Source organism: Rattus norvegicus, chromosome 1, assembly GCF_036323735.1.
Source record: "Rattus norvegicus strain BN/NHsdMcwi chromosome 1, GRCr8, whole genome shotgun sequence".
Taxonomy (NCBI): Eukaryota; Metazoa; Chordata; class Mammalia; order Rodentia; family Muridae; genus Rattus; species Rattus norvegicus.
The window spans coordinates 21,141,619-21,164,671 of NC_086019.1; the positions used below are offsets into that span (position 1 = coordinate 21,141,619).

The 23,053-nt window shown below is 44.5% G+C and overlaps 1 protein-coding gene across 7 annotated transcripts in view; it reads left to right on the forward strand.

The window, feature by feature from the left end:
- The first annotated feature begins 881 nt into the window (after positions 1–881).
- Tmem200a (transmembrane protein 200A) overlaps positions 882–23,053 on the forward strand; it is a 99,523-nt gene continuing 77,351 nt past the window's right edge. For 3 of the 7 annotated variants that reach the window (XR_010055953.1, XM_063270487.1, XM_063270483.1), the window contains exon 1: positions 882–2,633. The gene's annotated coding sequence lies outside the window, so the exon portion shown is untranslated. Of the gene's footprint in view, positions 2,634–2,676; positions 3,561–23,053 lie in introns of those variants that run through there. The other 4 variants (XM_063270497.1, XM_063270504.1, XM_063270490.1 and 1 more) reach the window with 3 other exon arrangements.

Genomic DNA, 23,053 nt, shown 5'->3' on the forward strand with positions numbered 1-23,053 from the left:
TCCTTTAGAATGGACTTGTTCTAATGGAAACTTTACACATCTCAAAACAACACACTCACAAAATAATTATGTGTGAAACATGGGTAGCTTTTCCCCCAAAACATAGGGAATATTTGATTCCCATTCATTATATCAAAGTGGATATGAAGCTGCTAATTTCAAAATCCATTACTGACATGAGACACTCACTGGGCTCTTTGCAGATGGAAAATATTGGCCATTAGCAAAGATTAAATAATTTACCTGAGCTTGCCTGGGGCACTAAGAGCCAGAGGGGATCTGGTGAATAGGTTCTTGGGAGTTGCTTAGACTACAGAATGGCAGACAACCCTCGATTTACAAGGCTGTTTACTACTGATTTTTTTCTGACTACTAGTTATTATTTTAAAAACAAAAATACCCACCATCCTCCTTCATCTTCTGAATACAATTTCAGATTGGTAATTATAATCAATGGTGATAAGAATGAGTCTAGATCTTTTTCCACAGTCGTTCCTCATCAGCCTCTCTTTAAGAAGGACTGCCTGGCCATTTGATGCCTAGAATGTCTGAATTGCCACTATACATGTTTCCTTATACATTTTGATAGTGTACTACATTAAAAGTGCTGGAGAGGAGGAACCCGTTACTCATCCCTTGACAAGTGAGGAAGGCTTACTGGGAAGTGTCTACTCTTGGGAGCTTTGAAGAGAAAGAAAGATTCAGGGCATTCTTTTACAATGAGTAAAACCTTAGTAGGATCACGGGCTTAATAGGGTTCCTTGACAAATGTGTTAGAAAACCTAAGAGAACTGAGGAAATGGCGTTGGGCCAAGAGAACTAACCACATGAGGTGAAAGAAAAAGAAAAGCGCAGATGGTTTACAAGGTGACTCATTTCTCCTACCCGCATTTCATCTCCTTTAATTTTTCTTAAGGCATTTGGTCATGGAATTTCACAAAAAGTATTTAACCTCCATATTGAAGCAAGGTTTTGTTTGTTTGTTTGTTTTGTTTTGTTTTGTTTTGTTTTTTTTAAACCTCGAACGCCCATTTTTTACAGCCTTTCCTTGTGGCCACAGTGTCATCTTAATGACCTCTCCGGCCTCTACAAGCTGCCTTAAATTCTTTGAGTCTAGATTTTTTTTTTCCTTTGCATAGAATCCAGTAGCTGACACATTGAGCTAGATACATACCACAACAGAATATTTGTCTCTTGCCTATGAGTTAAAAACAAACAAAAAAACATTCCAAGGAACTCGCGGATTTGTAAAACCATAGCTCAGCTAGGGTTGCTGGGCACTGTATGCTCCAATGCAGTAATTTGCATACGAAACTTTATTTACTGACTTGATCTTCAGCCAGAGTCCGCACTTGGTTTCTAGCAGAATTGCAGGTAACTATTATTTCCTTGTATGGACAGGACACGGTTTTGACTCACTGATATTTTTGGTAACTTGAAGCCTTCATTGAATTTGATAGCTGGAGCTGAGTCTCAGACTGATCATTAGAAGTCTTAGGATGCAATTAGCCCCGTCACCCACAACCCAATGCCCAGAACCCTCCCCAACCCGTCTGCTCTACCGGAGCTAACTTCCCAGGACCCTAAAGCAGCTTAACCCTCTCAGGGCTCAGGGCGTGCAGTATCTCTTGGGGGTTCAGGTCTGACTCTGTTAGCACAGCATCCGTGCAGCCGCCAGGGGGACCCCGACCCACCCAGGCTGCATCTGATAAGAAAGCAGCCGAGGGGCGTGGAACCGAGGGGCCTATGTCTCCTGCTTCCAGAAAACAGAGTCCGCCGGGGACCCCCAGTTCTTATTAGGACAGGAGGGGCAGGGATCTCCCGTTCTGGAACCCGGGTCCAGCCGTGATGAGAAGCGAGTGGGTGTGTCCGCTTCCGCCCGCTGGCCTTCAGACGAAGCAGAGCGCCTGGAAGCGGTACTTTGTTCCCGAAATGGGTTTTGTATGCGCGCCATCCCGGCGCTAGAAGTACAACTTTGCAGCCAGGGCGCCGGGCAGCTGGGTTGGGGTCCGGGGGGAAGGGCGGGTCCTGCCCGCAGCTCTCCGCAAAGCTAGGCGGCGGGGCCGGCGGAGTTCCCACGGGTCGTGGGCGGCGGTGAGATTAGCACCGTCTGGGTCCCCGGCTGGCGGCGACGCTCCGGGAAGCCCGTCCCGCCCTCGCTCCCGATCCTCCTCTTGGCGGCTTCGGGGGCTAGAATTCGTCAGGAACCAAGCCCAAAACTTTCCCTCGAGCCCCGTGTTCCTTTTGTCTTCCTTGGCGGCGGCGGAGACGCCTTAGCTGCGATCCCTTGTCCTGGCCTCGCTCACCGAGTCTCACCGGTACCCTAGAAGCACAGGGGTGCTGGGGTTCCGCGCGTCCGATGGCGGCGGCCGCGTCCCCCAGATGTGCGAGTCAGAGCGCCTGCACCCCGGCCTGACTCATCCTCCCGCGGTGACCCCACCGCGTCCTCAGCCGGAGCCCCACGGGGATGGGGAGTGAGACCGCGGCTGCCGGCGGCTGCCCAGATTCCTCCTGACGCCCCCGACCCCGCCGCCTCTCCCGCTGGTCCCCGGAGACGTACGCCTTCGCGACAGCTAGGAGAGCGAAGAGCCCCGAGAGGCCACCGGAACCCCGAGACCCGGCGCTCAGGACAGGTGAGGGGACCACCGGGGCGCTGCGGGGTGGGTGCAGAGGTGGGTGGGCGAGCCCTGCAGCCGTACCCCGGGTTTCTGCAACCCCCTCTCCTCCCCTCCGCTTGAGCTCGCAGAGTTAGGGGAAACACTGACTCCTAAAGTTTGGGGGAAATGAACCAAGTCCTCCATCAGTTCCAGACTTCTTGGTCTCCAGAGTACAGGAGAGGTGGTGCAGGGCAGCCAGTGAGCAGTCGGCTTCGGCTTCTCAGCTTCGGTGAGCGCCTGGCTTCGCATCTTGGAGCTACACCCTCCTTTGTCTAGGTTCCAGAGTCAGCAATCTTTGTGAGGGTCGACAGTGTCAATCTATGGTAGACCGAAGTGTGAACAGGGGTTCCTAGAACAGCATTTCGGTGTGAACCTCCCTACATAAGCAAAACGAAGTAGGGGGATAATTATCTGTAGGTTTCAGCATGACTCTCCTCCCTACACTCTGCCTTAAGTGAAAGGACTCGTAAGATTTGCTTATTAATTGTTTCGCAATAACTGACTGTTCACGCCAACACTGTGTGTTATGAAGACTTCGGCATTCCACGTTTGCTGCTTCTTATTATTTTGAACTGTGTGTGTGTGTGCATGTGTATGTTTGTGTGCGTGTGTGCGTGTGTGCGTGTGTGTGTGTGTGTGTGTGTGTGTGTGTGTGTGTGTGTGTGTGTAATCGAAACAATTCATTGTTCACCCTAGGCATCGATAACGTCAGAAGAGAAAGCACATACGTAGATATTAGAAGGAACTAGAATCGTTCCCTATTTGTTAACTGAAATGCAGATATAATTGAGTTAAAGGGTTCAGTCTGGTGGTTTTCAAAACTAAGTAACCTGGCTTACCTGGTCTTTTCTTCTGAAAACCTTCAATGGTGGATGGCAGAAATCATTTCAGGAATCCATAAATGTAAGTTACATTAACTGTTTCCTTTTTGAGGTCAAACCAAGTTTGAGAGCGTTTTATGTATAGATGGTACCAGTGGGTGCAAATGCTCTTTCCTTTATCCGGGTCCCATTCGCTGCATGATAAAAACATGAAATGGCCTTTGGTTTCTTATTTGACTCTTGGTACCAGGACATCTTACTTTGGCTATAGGCTGCATCTTGAAACTTTTAAAGACTCACTTTATTTCTATGCTGCTGTTTCCCCACGCCGAAGCATCTGCTGGTAGTTTTCTGCCTTTCTTGGCTCTTCTAAAAGGAAAACAGTGCTTCTGTGAAGTGGAAACTGACCCTTAATGCTTTGTGCAATTTAATGTTGCATTTAAAATTTGAATTTAAAAAAATATGCTGAGGTGTTAATAACTTTTCTTTAACATTTCTACTAGATACCTCATAATTATGAGATACTTTGTAACCAGGGCTATAATTATCTTTGTATCCAGGCTGGGAAAGCCTTAAGGAAGGAGAGAGCTGCTGTGTAGGAAGGTTCTGGATGTTAGTTCCAGGGGATTGGCACAGAGTGACTTAACCTGTTGCTTCCTAGGCTGGTCTAGGTAAAAACAAAGTGTCCATATGACATTTGGAATCAAGAAGAGTTGAACCCTCAGGACTGTCACTGTGAGGATGGTTGCCCTTGTCATTTTAAGGCAGTAGAATTTTCAGAGATGCTTTTGAATGTGCCAAGAGCTGGATTGCTACATTTGGACTTTTATAGTTTCCAGACTTTGACAGTCGCTTCTTGGATATAAAGAGAACTTCTGACACCTGGAGCAGCAAACCTGAACTGAAGCGTTAACCTCATTCTCACCAGGACCCAATAAAGAATGCATAAAGAAATCCATGTGTTACCTATGGAAATAAGAACAAGGACAAGCACATGTCACCTGTTACATTTCCTAAGAAAATGGGATTTAAAGATGTATTCACAGGCAGCCAAATGTCCTTACCTTGTTTATCAAACAGAATGTAGAATTTAAAAGATGAGGCAGTTTAAAAATAAAGTTTATGAAGTGTTTCTCTCTCTAAATAGGAGACAGCACGGACAGTGGTTATGAAGCGGAGAATATTTAGAAAAAGAACTTGTGTAAGGGGCAGAAAAACGAATCTGAGAGGAGATGAATTCTTCAAGTTTTCCAGGACTATGAGAGCGTAGTTTTATCAAGTATATCTGTTTGTCTCTGCACTGATGGTGGGCTTCGTCTGCTAGTGTCTGATACATGCCAAAACACTCAGAACATGATGATGAACACTCGCTGAGATGTCCCGAGATAGTGGACATCCTGTAGGAGCTAGACTGGTGAGGAGGAGTCTGGTAAACACAGACCAGACTGTGAAGTCTGTGGAGTGTCTGTGAACACCAGGAAACAGGTGCAGACTCGACACCAGTAACAGCAGATCCCAACTGGGCACTGCTTCGAGGGTTGTCACCTTGACTTAGCTATGGATTATGTAGCCTTGGATAAAGTCAGTTGACCTTTCTGGTGCCTGATGTCCTCGTCTGAAGAGCAACTTTGGATGGAAGACCTTTATGGTCTCTTAAAATGCTATGTCAGGAGTTCTGGTGACATTAAGGAGAAGGAAAAAATCTGAATGTAGGCTGTGTGTGGCTTGGGAGCATTAGGGCTGGAGGGAGGCAGGATGTAAGATTGCTGGCTGTGGAGAAAGGATAACACCTGAGAGCTAGAAAGGAAAACAATCTAGCCTGGGGCATGTGGTCCGTCTAGGTGATCCCACTTGACAGGAAAATCAAATAACAAATACCAACTTTCACTCGGTGCCTGGTGATTTTTCCATGGGTTTTCACAAATAATAGCGATTGATTTTCCTCACAATCTCCAGAGGTAATTAGAGCGGAAAGGTGCTGAAAGCCAGGCTGGTGCTACAAAACTCCTTAGCAGAGTCTACTCCATTGCCTCGCTACAGCACTGATGGAGATAGAAAAGAGGCTAAGCATGCCTTGGAAACCCTGCATGGGAAGACAGGACAGGAGAGGAGGAAAGGCGAGGGGAGAAGGGGTGAGGGGAGAGGAGGGGAGGAGAGTGGAGAAAGGGGGAGGAGAGTGGAGGAAGGGGGAGGGGAGGGGAGGACAGGAGAGGAAAGGAGAGGACAAAGAAGGAAGCTTGATGTCTGATTTTAGTGGAGGGTTGAATTTTTTTAGTGAAAACTGTATACATTCTAGAAGACAAAAAGGTATAAATACGCAGTTGAGAACCTCTGAGATGGCTTGGATTCGGACCATTGGGTGGAGTCTGTTGGCTCCTGTTTCAGGCTTTCTCTTCAACTTAACACCCTTTCTCTTTCAGGAGTGGGAATTTACATATCACTGAGTCCTTGACAAGACTACTCTAAAAACCTGGAATGCCCCGGCCCTTTAAAAAAAAAAAAAAAAAGAATGGCCACAAACTACAGAGAGGAGAGGATCTTTGGGCCAAGGCACCGTTGGTAGGAAATATAGGAGCAAGTTATTCTTTGGGAACTTTGTAACCAGAGGGGAAAGTACGAAGAAAAGCCAGGAGCGTAGCAGAATAGAAAGTGAGGGAGCTTAAATACCTTCCTACAGTACCACAGCTACCCCTGTTCTGAACGTCACGTGTGCAGAGGATGCCCCATCCCTCTGCCTTCATTTCCCTTAGGGTCCTTGTCCATTGGTCAAGGATGCACTTAATTATGTGTACTTGCAACCGGATCAGGCAATGAAGGACTTGCTGGCTGACGTGACTGGAAGGTCTTTAGGTCCACCCTTAGGTTGATCTACTTCAGTTGCTGGAGGAAGCAACTTTTTATCTTTTTCTCTCCTGCTTTCTCAGCTCCATTTCTCTCTGGATCAGATTTATCCTGAGGTCCTTCTATGTGAAGGGAATGATCGCTGTCAATAGGTCCAAACCTAATATGGGATCCATAAGAAAAAGAGATCCTATTCTTTCCAGGTCCCATTTATACTTTTTTTTTTTTTTGGGTGAAAGATTCTGTGGTTGCTGGGCTTTAACGGCCACAGCATCAGTTCCTATGTGTGGTAGTGCTCTGTGGCAGCCTGGGATAGGATCTGTGCCCAACTTTTCCTTGTGAGGTTTTTGGTAGCAGTCTGATGGGGAGGAGGTTGGCTCAGGATGGACAGACAGGTCTAGGAAGATCACCGAGAAATGGTACAAGTAAGTCAATGGTGCTACAAGTAAGAACAATGCACTTGTTACTGTGTATCATGGCTTTCGCCTACACAGAGATGTGTACTTTGCATTTAGGCAAATCTGGTGCCCAAAGCCATGGGAATTCTAGAAGGCAGAACCTTCTACTAAGGGGAAGCCCAGTGGTAAAAAGTTTTCCTGTCTAGACTTTATTAAAAGGAATGAGATTTCCAGAGTATTACTGAATGGGGAACCTATCATTTGTATACTTGAAGCCATGCACTTTAGACAAATATCTGCATGCCTTGTTTCCAACAGACGGATTTCATTTTCAGAAATCCATCCAGACGTACTGAGATTAGAAGAAACTGTCTTTGGAAATGGTAGAGCCAGTGAAGTTTGGACAGAGAAGTGAGAGCCACTATTTACACAACATTAGGATGGTTCCTGGAAATGGGCCGGGACAAGCAGTAGACTCGGGTTCTAAATTAGAATTTGGGGGTGAGTGGAGCTGCAGAAGTCTGAGTTTGTGTGTCAGGAATAAAGCATATTTGTACTCTGTCTTAGTCAGGGCTTCTATTCCTGCACAAACATTATGGCCAAGAAGCAAGTTGGGGAGGAAAGGGTTTATTCAGCTTACACTTCCACATTGCTGCTCATCACCAAAGGAAGTCAGGACTGGAACTCAGGCAGGTCAGGAAGCAGGAGCTGATGCAGAGGCCATGGAGGGATGTTTCTTACTGGCTTGCTTCTCCTGGCTTGCTCAGCTTGTTTTCTTATAGAACCCAAGACCACCAGCCCAGGGACAGCATCAACCGCAATGGTCTGGGTCCCCCCCACCTTGACCACTAGTTGAGAAAAATGCCTTACAGCTGGGTCTCATGAAGGCATTTCCACAACTGAGGCTCCTTTTCTGTGAGAACTCCAGCTTGTGTCAAGTTGACACACAAAGCTAGCCAGTACACACTCCTAGATATGTTTATGGAATTGAATGAATCTGGAAGGCTCACACATGGAAGGGAGGTGGTACATGGTCAGGGAGAGGTTAATGCCAACTGACTTGCATAAAAATAGAGCCTGTGGTCATCAAGCACCCTAGAGGTGTGTCAATGTGCGTGTGTGCATGTGTGTGTGTGTGTGTGTGTGTGTGTGTGTGTGTGTGTGTGTGTGGTGTAAGTGTGTGGAAGCCAGTGGTGGGTCTTGGGCTTTCTTCCTCGGTTACCTTCTCCAGCTTAATACTTTAGACCCAGTGTCTCTCTGTATCTGGGTTTTGCAAATTGCCTAGATTTGCTAGCCTGGGAGTTTCAAGAATCTGCCTCTTTCTGCTCCCTCTCCTGACCCCAATGCTAGACTTATAGCTCCATGCTGCTACAATCCAGCTTTGTACAGGGGTGCTGGAGTTCCAAACTCTAGTCCTTATAAATGCACAGCAAGTGCTTTCCTAATGAAGCCATCTCCCTAGCCTCTAAACTGAGGTCTGTTGGTCAACTCTTGCTCTGACAGGTCCCATGAGCAGGCTGTAAGTCATTATAAGTGCTCAAACTTCTCAAGAGCTTTCTAACGTGAGAAAAAAAACAAAAGTTGGAGGAGATAAATAAGTTAAGATTTTGTGAACAGTAAGTGGTAAAGCTGGGATTCCAACTCTCAACCCAATCACCATAGCCTGTGAAGAAAGCAAGGTGCAATATTACTTATCAAGGCCAATGTCAGAATATATTGTATCAGGCCAAACTGGATGGCAGGCTCAGTAGACCTTCTAATATGCAACCTGAGTGCCAGGCATCAGTGTCATTCAGAGGGCAACATGGCAGAGATTATTCATACACAGCTGTCAAACATGCATGCTCGCAGACTCGTCAGACAAGGTGCCAAGGTGAGGCTCCAGCAAAGGGTGCACATGCACAGATTCTTGGTATGGAACTTGGCAGAAGAGCGAGAGCCAGGGCTGGAGGCCAGACAGGAAAGATGAACAGGTGGGCGGATCAATAGAACAGCTACAGTTTGATTGTTGCTCTGAAAACAGGAACTTGACCATATGGCTCCACTTGATGCATCTTCCTGAGGTAAATCAATAGAATATGGAATGGGCTTGTCCCCAGAGGGAGAGGGGATTCTATTAGTAGCAGGCACTATGTACTAAGAGGAGCTCATGTCCGCAGTGTATTTTCCATGCACCTTAGACGTATATAAGATCTCCCTACATCTTCATTACAGTCCTGGAAGATTAGTATAGTATACATCCCCTGTTGAGCTAAGGGAGGCGGTCCAGAGAGGTTAATACTGTTCGCCAGAACTCCGGGGGTCAGACAAGACTATGCAGGAGCTGGCACTGACTCCTAGATCTGTCAGAATCTGGAACTCATCCTGGATTTTTAGGGAGTCACCCTGGTCCTAGCAGGGCAAGGTCACCTGCAAGTCTGAGTGAGAAGGAGGGAGCGCTACAGGTCTCTGGTTATGAAAGAAGACAGTGAGCTGACTTTTAAGGCTCGTGAGTATGAGTTCAGAGTAGACCATGGAAAGAGTTGTACGGCGAGATTATGCTTGGCTTTGTCAAAGTGCAATTACCTAATAGGGCCCTTCCCTCTGGAGAGTTCCTATCACCAGGCAGAGTGAATACACTGGCAAGTCGGACATTTGAAAGGTTAACTTTAGTGACTGCTTTTACAGGGAAGGAAACCTCTGCCAACGGCCACCAAAGAGAAGCTAAGTGTAGAAGAAATACGGAACATTCTGGTTATATAGTATCATCCTAAGGTCCTACTTGAAGTGCTATTCTATGAATATGAATGATATAGTGCCATTCTGTAGCAAACGCAAAAGAAAAGTATCTAGAGATAAATAGCTAGATGTGTGTGCTATTTCTCTCTCTCTCTCTCTCTCTCTCTCTCTCTCTTTCTGTGTGTGTGTGTGTGTCTGTGTCTGTGTGTACCTGTGTGTAAGGTGTGTAAGAAGAGTAATGAGATGTATTACTCTTATTTGTAAAAGTCTCGTAGTCTGTTTCAGAAAGTAAGGCTCAAGGAATGTTTCAGAGTAATGGAGAGCACACAGCTAGTTAGTGTTATGAAAGGCAGCCGCAACGGCAGAGCATAAAAGGTGTGGTGACAGGAAAGAATGGGACATCAGAAATGCAGGTCACCCTCCAGAGGCTTCCAGCGGAAGGGAAATGCAATGAGTATGGGCAGAGAAGAGAAAAGATCAGCAGGAGAGGAACGAGGGAGCACATTCGGTGCCCTCCAGCCCCAAATCACCAGGAACTTCCCTGGGGTTCAACAAATTATTCATTGCTCATTAAACGGAAGGAGAATGTACACAGGGGAATGGTGGTGTCTCATACGAGAGAGCTGGGCATTACTAATAGGATTTGGGCTGGTAGTCAGCGACAGGGGACTGGGGATGCAGTGGGGTAAAGCCATGCCTCTGCATCATCATAAAGCGTATCTAGACAGCCGTGGGGCTAGAGAAGGGAACACTGTAGCTGATAGAGAATCAGCGGTTGGTGCTTGGAGAGGTAGCTCAGTCAGTGCAGTGTGATTCACAAGTCTGGGGACTTTAGCTTGTATCCCCAACATTCATGTAAAACGGCGTGTCTCAGAGACTGTTCCTACGGTCTCAGCCCAAGGACAGAAGGGTCCTCAAGGATTGCTGTTGCCAGCCAGTGGGACCCAGTTGACCAGTTCTGGGTTTGTGAGAGACCCTGCTTCAAAACATAGGTGGAAGACAATTGAGGACAATTCACACACACACACACACACACACACACACACACACACACACACACACACACTAACAATCACTCAATCAGATTCTGGGAATATTTTGTCATTATTTGGGGAAGAGCTCCTTGAGGCAAGGGATTGAGTCTCACAACTTAGTGAGAGAGCCACATGTAAACAAACAATTGCAGCACATTGAACTAAAGCTGGGAGTGAGACGAATATTGAAATTTTTATAAAACCAAGATAATACAAGCTTTATGTTTTTTTTGAAGAGTGAACTAATTCCAGAGGTGTTGAGAAGAAAATATTTTCTCTTTCAAAAATCAGCATCTTTAGGCTGAGATGTGGAGTGAATTAAAAAGTCCTCAGTATTCTGTCTGTGCAGATGTTTGTGTCAGAGAAACACATTTTTGCCTTTCTTGGTAATGGGAGTCAGATGGGCCCAGAAAACACATACATGTGCACACATTTATAACTCAATGATTACACAGTACTTCTGAAGAATTGTTTTTGCTTCTAATTGCAAAGCAAACCATACTCTCAATTAAAACGTTGGAAAATACATTAAGAATTAAAAATCTTGGGAGAGATTTTATAATCTGATGACCCAAAGGCACCCATAACATTTGGCATTTTCTTCTCCTCATTTTTAATGAGTTTCTCTTTTTTTCCATACTTAATATTACAACCTGTTCTGTTTGCTTAACCTTATGTGTTAAATACTTTCCAAATTCTAGGCAACTTTAATAATGTCTGTGTAATATTGGGTTACACGGTATGTCATAGTTTAATACCCTTACACTTGGACCTCAAGGCTATTTCCAAACATTCAGTTTTATAAATAGTACTTTGATGAAACCTTTGTGCAAATAGGAGAATGTTTTTTCTTTTTGAGACAGGGTCTAAACTGTATAGCCCTGGCTGGCCTGGAACTCACTACATAGACGAAATGTCTACCTGCCTCTGCCCTCAAGTTCTGGAATTGAAGGTGTGTGTCATCAGACTTGGCTATTTCTTTTGTTTTAAAGAAATTTTATACATTAATTTGCATTCCATTGGGTGGGTGTGTGTGTGTGTGTGTGTGTGTGTGTGTATCCTCAAACTTAAGCACAAGTACTTCTATTCACTAAGCCACCTTCTTGGCACACAAACAAACATGCAGACACACAGTCACAAAATTAATAAATCTAAAAGATATTTTAGCAGATTATTTTTAAGTAAAAAAATGCAGTGGGATAGTTTCAAATTTTCAAAAAGGCTATAAATGTGTAAGACACTTCATATTTAATACTTAGCTGATTATCACAGAATGTGAAGATGTAATTAATGACAAAGCTTTTCCTCATGTTCTCTCTACAGTGATTTCTTTGAGTTTTATACATATATGCATACACATGCATGTGCGTGCACATACACACACATATATATGTATATATATATGTACATATATATATATTTGCCTGCTTGTTGCTTGTATGTTTATGTACCACATGTATGCAGTGCCTGAGGAGGACAGAAGAGGGCATGGGATTGGATCCCCTGGAACTGGAGTTACCATGTGGGTACCATACACTGAACCTGAGTCCTCTGAAAGAGCAACAATTACTCATAACCACTGAGCCTTTTATCAAGCCACTTGTTTGTTGTTTTTAACAAAAATGATTACCAAATACTCTCTTCTAGAATATAGATTAATAAAATACTATAGTAAGAGATACTCATTGCCCATAAAATGTTGCAAGTGTTCCCGATCAAGAAGATAGGAACCCACTACTGAGAGAAAACTAGGGAGGAGGCATGGACTTTTGAAAGTGAATAATGTCACTTTCTTAGTGATAAGGGAATGGAGTGTGAGAGCCACTTCCCAGGACCCACACTCTGTAGATTTGATGGTGTGTCCAGGGCAATGGGCTGTTCGGACCATGCATTGTGTGCTACTTTCCTCTCTGTTGCTGTGATAAAACACCCTGACTAAAGGCAGCTTAAAGGAGGAAAGGGTCTATTTCAGCTTCTAGACTACATAGAATCCATCACTGAGGGACAGGACATCAGGGTAGGAATGCAAGCAGGAACTTGGAACCAAACCTGTTTCCTATTCTACCCAGCATTACCTCTGGCCAATGAATTTACAGCTGAAAAGGCACATCAGAAACCATGATAGATGTTGCTTGCTAACTGGTTTGCCTGGGCTTGTGCTTAGCTGGTTTTCTTATATAGCCCAGGACCACCTGCCTAAGGAATGATGGTGCCCACAGTGAGGTTGACTCATTGTTGATGGCTACAGTGAGCTTTGCCCTTACACCTCAATTTCCAATCAAAGTAAACTCCCAAAGACATGCCCACAGACCAGTCTGACTCTAGATAATTCATCAATTGAAGCTCTCAGATAACTCCAGGCTGTGTCAAGTTGACACGATTAAAGCTAATCAGGCAACTTTGCATTGTGATCATGACCACACACAGTTTCACAAATCTGTAACCAAGAATGGGCAGGCCCAAGTTTTTTATTCTTGCCTGAATCCCCTGTAAATGGCTGGGGCAAGCAGAGTGTTAGAAACACCCAAGATTTCCTTGATGACTGCCTATTTCTATTTGCTGATTTCCCCCCACCCAGAAAAAACAAACAGTGAATCTGAGTTTTGGAGGTACTGATTTGCTGCCCATGCCCTGGACCACTCACTGTCCAACCCCACTTGCCCTTGGGGGTTGGAGGTGAGGGGGTGTGGAATCAGCGGCACAGACTCCAGGAGCAGGTGAGAACATAGCATCAAGTCCATCTGAACGCTGCTGCAAGCTCCTTTAATACCTTCCACCTGTGCTCCATTGGTCTCAAGAAAGCGTCTCTTCTAAACAGGAGTTCCCATTTGGCTGTCATTGTCTACATCAGCAATCCTTAGTCTCTCAGTCAGTCCTTAATTAAGTCCTCCTGCAGGGGTTGCCTTTGCAGCTGCATACCCTGGGCATTTATGCAAAGAAGGTCACCACATTCCTCCTACATCTCCACCCTTTTGCTTTTAGATTTTTGACAGCCTAGTGGGAGCAGGGCGCCATTGCCTTGACATTGTTGACCCTAGCTCAGAGAATTTCCTGTATACTAGACTGTGCCTGTCTTAGGTTGCCCTGTCTTCCAGGATCTTACCTGTCATTGACTACCAGCTCTCAAAGAAACATTACTCTGGAGTCATGTTACACTAGAGGGAAATGAGGAACAGCCTATATGGTGGTCTCAAGATCTCTGCCATCCAGGCTTTGATGACTTCCTTAGTTGGGGCCACAATCAGGATTTTCAAGAGCCATCAGCACCTGGAGTGTCGCCTTATTCATGGAACACTCCGGAGATATGCTGTGTAAGACACTTAAACAAAATATTAGTATGACAATTCCTCCCATTATAGCATAAATGGCTATCCACAGGGGGTCAAACAGCCTCTTAATATTGTTCCACACTTTTCCCAAGAATCCGGCATCTAGGGAGAGCGCAGATACCCTGGTGACATTGAGGTTGGCTATGTTCTCCCTTAACAGCACAGAATAGTTAAGGAATTTGTCTGTCCAGGTACCTTCAAGATATTGAGCCAACTGTTATCACGCTCAGTGGCGTTACGTACTGGGTTAGGCAGATTGAGTGAAACCTGGGGTTGCCTACCCATAGAGACATATCCCTAACAAGGGCCAACTCTTCTGCCAGTAAGTCAATCTGTTGTTGTAAAATGTGGATGACTTGACAAAGATGTTGATTTAGTACCTCCTGTACCTGCAGCATTTCTGATTTAGAGATTACAACATTGACAGTCTTCATTGTAGTGGCTATCTGGGTCAAGGCAACCACAGCTGTTGACACCCCAGCAATGCCTGCAATGATGGCAGCCATAATACCAAAATCCCTCTTTACCCAGTGTAGGGGTTGTACATGAATCTGGGTCATCATAGTGATGGCATGAAAGTGAGCGTTATTTACCACAGGCATCCAAATGGTAGCTGGTTCTCTCATCAGGATAGCTGTTGTTGAATATCCCATCCAGCAGACATTTTTCATTAAAGCAGTTAAGGCTATCTTAATGTCACAATGTAAGTATTGGTGACCAGAAAGAAAAGGGTGATCATACACAGACTGGGGTGGCTTTCCAGCCAACCTACCTGCCAACAGTCACATTTACGGGGTTGCCCCAGTTCACATTTTCATCAACTGGTTTATATGGAAATAAAAGTTCCATTAAAGAGTTGACCACCTTTTAGGACAGTAAGTGGGTCTAAATCAAAGCAATTAGAGGGTCCACATAAATCCCAATTGCTCAGAGTGGACTCATGTAGGAATTGAATGGGATCCCTGTTATCATAGGGAGTAATATTGGACAAATCATGTGAGGTAAACCTCCACATACCAAGTGTGAGGTTAGATGACACTATTGGGTGGTCTCCAGGGAATCTTACACGTAGTGCAGGCTGGCAGTGCTCCCAAGGGAAAAGAAGTCCCATAAAAGTGCGCACTTGAGGGACCCTTGGACAGCAAGGCAGGGGTAGATGTGATATGCTTGGGGGATACTTAAGGGATTTGTAATCAGTACGGGGAACATAAAGTTCCATGCTTAACATGCTACCATAGGTTAGATTACCATTAAAGTCCCCCATGGTCATATTTTGTTGTTAGCTACAAGGGTCAATAGATGAGACATTGCTGGTAAAGCAGAGAATGTCCTCTGTGGCCCAAGTGCCTTTTAATTGTCATGTAGTATTGACTAAGTCCATGAAGGGCCAGTCCAAACACAAAATGGAAGAGAAAAGAACAGGGTAGGCTGGGGAGTTAACTGCCACAGGCAAAAGAAAGTGGGGCAGGAGCACCAAAGCCCAGAGCTCATCAGTCCTTCCAGACTGAAGAAAAATTAATAAACACAGTATGTACATTATGTTTCCTAGTCCTGGTCCTTTCCAGGTTCCTTCATTGTCCCCTGGTCTGTGCCTGAGCAAACATCTCTCCAGGGCACCCCTATTGGTGCAGTTGCATCCTGGGAGAAAACACAAACATAACTTTGCTCTCATGTCAGAAGTGGAGCAGGTGGTTGCCACTGAGAGGTTATTGGGTCTCTCCAACTAACCAATGGAAGGGGAGTGTCCCTCAGCAAAAACGTCCAATGTTTGTAAACATTCATTGAAGGAGAAAAAGTTCACATGAAGTAGGACTTCTACCAGTCTTAGGTGTGGATCTCTTTAGGATTCTAGGAAGGTGACCTGAGCAAGGGCTTCCTTCAAGGAGCAACCGCTCTTTCTATGTTTGCTTGGCCTTGAGGATTATAGGGTATCCCAAAGGAGTGACTGATCCTCCATGAGGGGAAGAAGGTGCTGAACTGCTGAGATGAGTATGCAGGCCCATTGTCAGTCTTAAGTGCACAAGGGACTCTCGTTCTCAGCATTGCTGATTTCATGACCTTAATAGCTTGAGAGGCCTTTTCACCTGCCATGGTCACTGCAAAGGCTGAGCAAGTATCTACCACAAATGTACGTATCTAAGATTACCAAAGGCTGGAATGGGTGACAGCCATTTGCCAAATTGCACTGGGGAGTAGACCTTTAGGGTTAATTCCTGATCTGCCAAAGGACCCTGATGGTGCAAGAGGTGTGCACATTTTACAGGATCTTGCAAGATGTTTACATTGTGATGTTTACATAGGCAATTTAGGCAAGAGCTTCTGTAAGTTCCAAGTGGAAAGGTGAAGTTGCTAGTGTGACATTCTGGCTTTTTCTGGCAACCCTGTGCCTACAGTCATAATCAGGGCATCAGTTCTCTCATTTCCTTCTGCTAGTATGCCAGGCAGTTTAGGATCTTATGTGTGAGATGAACCAGGGATGTGCCCCATTCTCAAGAGCCTTTTGGATGAATCCCATGCAGACATGTTTTGGGCTGTTTTGTTCTTTAGTATAGGAGAAGGACAGGGTACAGACAGCCTGTACTGCATATTGGCTGTCTGAGAAAATATTGATTGGCTCCTGTTGGCAACACTCACAAATTTTCAGGAGGCCAAATAATTCACCCAGTTGCACTGAGTCAGAATTCGAGTTAGGGAGAATGCGAGTTGTGTCCTCCCCTCCCCCACTTTGGATAAGAACCCCACACCTGGCTTTATTAGCATCAGAAAGGGCCATAGTTGCCCTGGGAATGGGACTAGAGCTAGATATTCTATGGTGTTTAACTGTAATTGGCAGCTGGGACAAAGCAATAAGATACTCCGATTATCACAAGCCTGTGATCCCTGCCACCATTCCATGAAAGCTGATGGAATCTGTTCGTAATGGTTGAGAATATCATAGGAAAAATGGTAGAATTATTTTGTCTGGTTCCCTGTTATAAGTTCTCCTTGCTAAGCCTTTCACCTTAAGGGCAAGGCAGAAGGCAATCTCAAACTTTGAGGTAACCTTTACTAAATAAGAGTTGGCTTGGTGCAACCACATGAGGGGCCTATTCTGCCACAACACTCCTAGGATCCCTTCAAGTGACCACAGAATTATGGCCAGAAAGGGTTTCCCTAGATCATGCCATTCAAGAGTTGATATAGACAGGAGGACTATAACTTTCTGTATTACCCTCAGATTTTAGTTTAACCCTGGTGGAGGGGCTGTTAGGCCCCTCCAAGAGAGGAAAGAGGTGCCTCATCTCCTAGTCTGGAATAGACAGGAAAGGTTTGAGCCAGTTAACAGTTCCGCAGAATTGTTGTAGTCATGAGGGAGTAGGACTTTTGCCATGATGGAGAAAGCCCGGGGTTTAATCTTGTCAGAAATAGAAAAGCCCAGGAAGGCATATAAGGGAACTCTTTAAATCTTTTTGGGAGCAACCTTCAAGTTGAGCTTTTCTAAGTTAACCAGTGATTGAGAGGGACTCTCTTTCAAGATCTGGCAGGCTAGGGTGTACAAACATATGTAATGGCCTACAAGGACGTTCCTGGGGACTTCCTGTATGGCTTCTGTAACATATAACTGACAAATGGTCAGGCTATTTTTCATGCCCTGAGGCAGGACTGTCTACTAATATCTTTCAGCTGGTTTATTCGTATTAGGCTCCCATACTGTGAGGGCAAAATGGCATCTATCCTGAGGAGTCAAAGGGTTCTGGAAAAAGCAATTCTTAGTACCTAGGATCATCCATTGCATGGTACTTGGGCAGGATAGCACTAGGATGAGGCAGTCCTGCTTGAGTGGTCCTCATTTTTATCATGTGTTCATTAATGGCTCTGATATCCTGTAGAAGACTGTATTTCCCTGACTTCTTAATGACAAAAATGGGAATGTTATATCTGCTGGTCAAAGGTTCCAAAGCTAATTTTTCCAAGACCAGTTCCTTGAGAATAGAAAACTTAGGTTCCAAAATGGGCCACTGGTCCACCCAGATATCAACTTCAGACAGCCAGGCCAAAGGTATAGGGTCAGGTACCTTGATGCCAATTGGTGCTGGGTGGGCAGTGGCCATTAGAATTGGGAAGTAATATTTGTCTTTGTGACCTGTGCACTCCAGTTGGTCATGTTGCATTATGTCATCAAAAAAAGTGCCATTGTCCATAGTAAGGATGGAACCCATTTCTTCCAGAATATCTGTACCCTAAAGACTGTGGGGAAACATCAGCCACAACAGATGTAAAAGATCCCAATCACCATCCAAGTCCTGCCAATGGATAGATCAGGTCGTCATTTTGGTGGCCTTTTGGCCTCCAACTCCCATAATGGAGAGACCAGACCAGACTCTCCAATGGGGGAACCTCAATGATTCATTTTTTTGTGATTATAGTGATATCTGCCCCTGTTGTCAACCAACTCTTTAATGAGTATACCATCTAAATGTACTGTCATCATTGGGGAATGAGGAAATAGGCAGTTACAAAAGACTTCCTGACCGAGCAGGGGTTTTGAGGGGTGCCTCTTTTGGAGTTTAAATTGTCATCCTGCTTTTGAAAACAACATCTTTATTCCAGTGGAAACCTTTGTTACACCAAGGATATCTGGTTTTGGGCCTATCTGAAGGACAGTTCTGTCTGAGAAGACCAGGTTTGCTGCAGTCCCAATGGGTTCAATCAGGGGGCTCTTCAGGAGGACCAATGTGTCAATGGAGGCACTAGGGCCCAAATCATGAGTGGCAACAAACCATTTATGGATATTATCATTCCTTACGGCGGTCATAGCATTGCCATCCAAGCTGTTAATGAGCATGTCACTGGTTAGGCTAGCATCAACCTGCCTCTCCACAGCCTCAGTTACATGGGAGATGAAGTTCATGAAGGACTCCCAGACTGCTAGACAAAATTATGAAAGTAAGAAGAGGGATCATGAGGAGTTGCAGGCCTTAAGGACCTTATAGGCAAGATTAACCACCAGGTTAAAGTAAGCATGCAGTCTGATACTGGCCTGAGTGACAGGGTTAATGTTGCCCTGTGGCCAGTTAGCATATCAAAGGCAATGTTAAGGTTATATTCCAGGTTAATCCTATCCTGATTCTCACCTAAGTCATGATTTGCAGACCTCCAATTAAGAACCACAGAGGGATCGAGTACCACCTTAAGATTATACCAATTGTAATAGGTCTAAAGGGACACGGCCCATTGCTTCAGTACTTGTTCAAAGTGAGGGGAATCTGGGCCAGAATTGTTGGCAGATTTTCTGATTAGTGCCAAATCTGCCAAAGGAGTAAGAATCCAAGGCCTACTCACAGCATCAGGGCCAAGATTGACAGGAAAAGCCTCATGATATGCCCCTGGGGAAGAGGCGGTCTAGCACAAGGGACAGGGATCACAAGAGTGACCACTGCAAGACTGACCGCCAAAAAGCAAAGTCCCCTTAAATTACGCCAGGGCTAAGCTGGGGGTACCTCCAATGGGGCAGGAGCAGAAGGGCTTGTGAGTGAAAGACCTGGGACAGCAGGGCTAGAGAATGGTTTAGAGCCTGATGGCTGGAGGCTAGAGCAAAGGCTCCCACATCTTCATTGCTGAGATTGTCCTGTTTGCCCAGAGGAAGTGTGCCAGGGTCAGTAATGGAAAGGTATTAGCCTGATCCTGGCAGTATTTGTTATGAGCGGCCATCACTTCCTCTGGGGAAGAATTCTTAAGACTGGCCATGATTGCAAGGAGGATGGGGACAAAGAACAAGGGAGATGTGATCCCAGACTATACCTTGAGTTTTCGGGCAAGGAAGAGAACATGCATCCAGAGGTCAGGGTCCCACATGTTCTCTGGTAATATCCAGGGATCCAGAATAGTGACCTCCTCCCAAAATTGGTCCAGGTTGTGAGTTTTAACCTTGATACCACAAGTAACAGAAGGGTTTTCAGTGCCCTCATCTGGGATTCCCTGATGGTAGAGGGGAGGGAACCCATGATGATGAGCACAAAGGAAACAAACAATGAACAGACAGATATGACAGAGGAAGTGTCGAAAGTTTCTTAATAAGCAGGGAACTCCCTTGAGTGTAGCTCAAAGGCAAAGCCATATGCCTGCATGTTCTTCCCAGGATGGAAAAGGCGGGAGCTGATCCCAGGTACAAGCCCCTGTGTGAGGGGATGAATCCAAACTGAAAGTGAAAGTGAGTAGCTTGTAGAGACTAGCAGACAAAGACAAAGAGAAAAAACAACCACACACTCACCCTTGAACTGAAACTGAAAGTGAAACTATGTTGGTTGCCAGACAGACAAAGAAGAACAGAGAGCTCTCACCCTGGAACCAAAACCAAAAAATATGTCCATCACTGGGATGAACTGACAAACATAAAAGACAAAGAAGACAGAAATGAGGTCCCCATGCTCACATTCTCAGGACCCACAACATAAAACACTAAGGGGCCAACTTACAAACAAGCAACTGAAGGGAGCACTACAGCAGCGTGCCTGTGCAGATCAGGTCAACCCTTGAGCACAGTCCTTACGACAGGCCAAAGGGGGAAAAAAAGCCTCCAGAAAAGATGGTTCACAAGCAGCCGCAAAAAGAGGATAATGTAGCCTGTAGACCCTCATTGGGCGCCAGATGCTGCTTGTGCCCTGGACCTCCTGCTGCATGACCCTACTTGCCCTTGGGAGTTGGAGGTAAGGTGGTGCAGAGTCAATGGCACTGACTCTGGATAGGTGAGAACACAGCTGCAAGCTCCTTTAATACCTTCCACCTGTTCCCCATTAGTCCCAAGAAAGCATCTCTTTCAAACAGCAGTTCCTGGTTGGCTGGCATTGTCTGCATCAGCAATCCTCGGTCTCTCAGGCAGTCCTCAATTAGCTTCCTCTGCAGCAGTTGCCTTTGTGGGTGGGTGTGCCATTCCTCCAACACTGATTCTATAGGATTCTAAAGAAAAACTAAACAGTGTAGTATTGAGCTTTCAGACATGAACTTTGGTTTCTATCATAAGAAGGTGTGATACGTAATATTCTCACATCTTTACAGACATTTTTATTCTCTTGATGCACTGAGATTATACATAGTAACTATTAAACTTTCTGTACCCATCACTACGGGGTGGGTTTTAAATGCCAACTTCATCTTGTCAACAGCTACTATTTCTCCATAAAAATAATCTGCAACTGAAATAAAAATTATTTTGATTTTCTTACAAAGGAAAATATCATAACTGTCAATCAACTTTAGACAAAATCATTTGTTGACTTGGGAGAAACAATTATCTAAAAATAATTCAGCACCTGCCATTTTGTCCAATGCGAATCCTATCACTGTGCTTTTATGTGTCCATACGTTCACATGGTCTATAACATACCTGTGGAAGCCAGAAATCAATGTTAGGTGTCTTCCTCAGTCATTATCCATCTTCTATTTTGAGACAAGGTCTCTCACTGAATCTACTGGTATAGCTAGGCTTCATGGCCAGTCAGGAAGAGGATCTACCTGCATCCACCTCTCTAGCAATGACATTATAAGCAAGCACCACTGTGCCAAGTTTTGGGTGTTTTGTTTTGTTTTGTTTTGTTTTGTTTTGTTTTGTTTTGTTTTATGTGGGTTCTGGGAATGGATCTCATACCTTCCTTGGATAGCAAGTTCTTTACCAAGTAACCCATCTCCTAGCTTGAGATTCTTTTTATGGAGTGTTGATGTAGAAAAGCCTGTCCTACATATTTATTATTCTCTTAATGATGAGACGCAAAGGGTTCTGATAGCATACATAGAACGGTAAATTTGAACTCAACAGGAAGTTCATCAATTAATAAGCGAGTCAATAAATAGTGTATGCTAGCAACTGGAGATGGGTAAGAGAGCAAAACAAAGCAGTGACTGAACTCTATAGACACGGAGAAAGCAGTGGTCATAAATAAGCAGAGCAATTTCAGGTAGAGGAAGGATCTAAAGTCATAGACTGGCAGCCAGGGCAGACTGCTGGAGCACCTGAGCTAAGAACTGTGAGACAAGAAAGGGCTGGCCTCTTGCATCTAAGAAGGGAGTAGGGTGGCTTTTAGAAAGGAGCACGGGGAAACCAGTGTAAGGTTGTGCTTCGGGTCTAGACGGTGGAGCAATTAGAAACAGGAATTGAAGGGAAGAGGAGTACAAAATGATACCTCATTGTGATCATGAATATCAGGATAGGAACAAAAGCAACACCCATTTAGGAGATTTTTTTTAATAATCGTTAGTTATGCTTAAGATGAGCCATGTGTCACTGGCTGGCTGCAGACATTACATATGCAGTGTTCACCTTCTAAGTTAAATAAGAACAGAATGTGTTGATTAGCATAAGTGAATAGATATACATATTTAATATGTATGCAAGTAAAGTTTCAGGAGAATGTACACAGTATTGAAGTCTACCACAAAGCTTCTAATAATGGGAAACATATTTTTTAACCTTGCTTAGCATAATGTCTGCTTGTTATAACCATTCTGTAAATGTTTTATATTGAAAAAAGTCATAATGGCATATAAAATCACATTTAAGATACAGTGTTTCACTCCTTTGAAAATTTTATATCCATTGTACTCTGAATTCAATAGTAACACAAAAGCATAATTGAAATGTTAAAAATTAAAATATTTAAAATAAAAACCTAACACACTGATACAATCACCTTTCCACATACCTTTCTTCCTCTCTATATGACTAGGGATCCTGGGGAATTCTACACTTATTAAGAGGTTTTAGGGGCCAGTGTAGTGGTATATGTCTTTAATTCCAACACTAGAGAGGGAGAAACAAGTGAATCTCTGGGAATTCAGGCCCAGCCTGTTCTACACAATGAGCTTTGGAACAGCCTTGCCTGCACACAGAAAACCTGTTTCAAAAAAGACAACTAAATAAAAATAAAACATAAAAAATGGTTTCATTGCCATCATGTGGTCCTGCCACTTGACATGTGGAAATTATTTATTTTCTAAGTGTCCCAATCCTAGAATTGAGCTTTCATTTAAATGTCTCTTCTCACACCTGCAAGCCCAAATATGAAATGATGGTACAGCATAATCAGTGATATTTGCTAATGAATATTTAGTTCACTGTCTTTCAGAAGATCTGTTTTTAAAATAGACTTATGTAGTGCCCGCTACTTATTGAGAGACTGCCAAGTATCTCCCACTGTGCTTTGTGCTAGAAGATTAAGCTTGTATCAAAGGAACTCAGGGTTTATAGTGCCATCAGCCGAGACTGTGTTAAGACTCCACCTA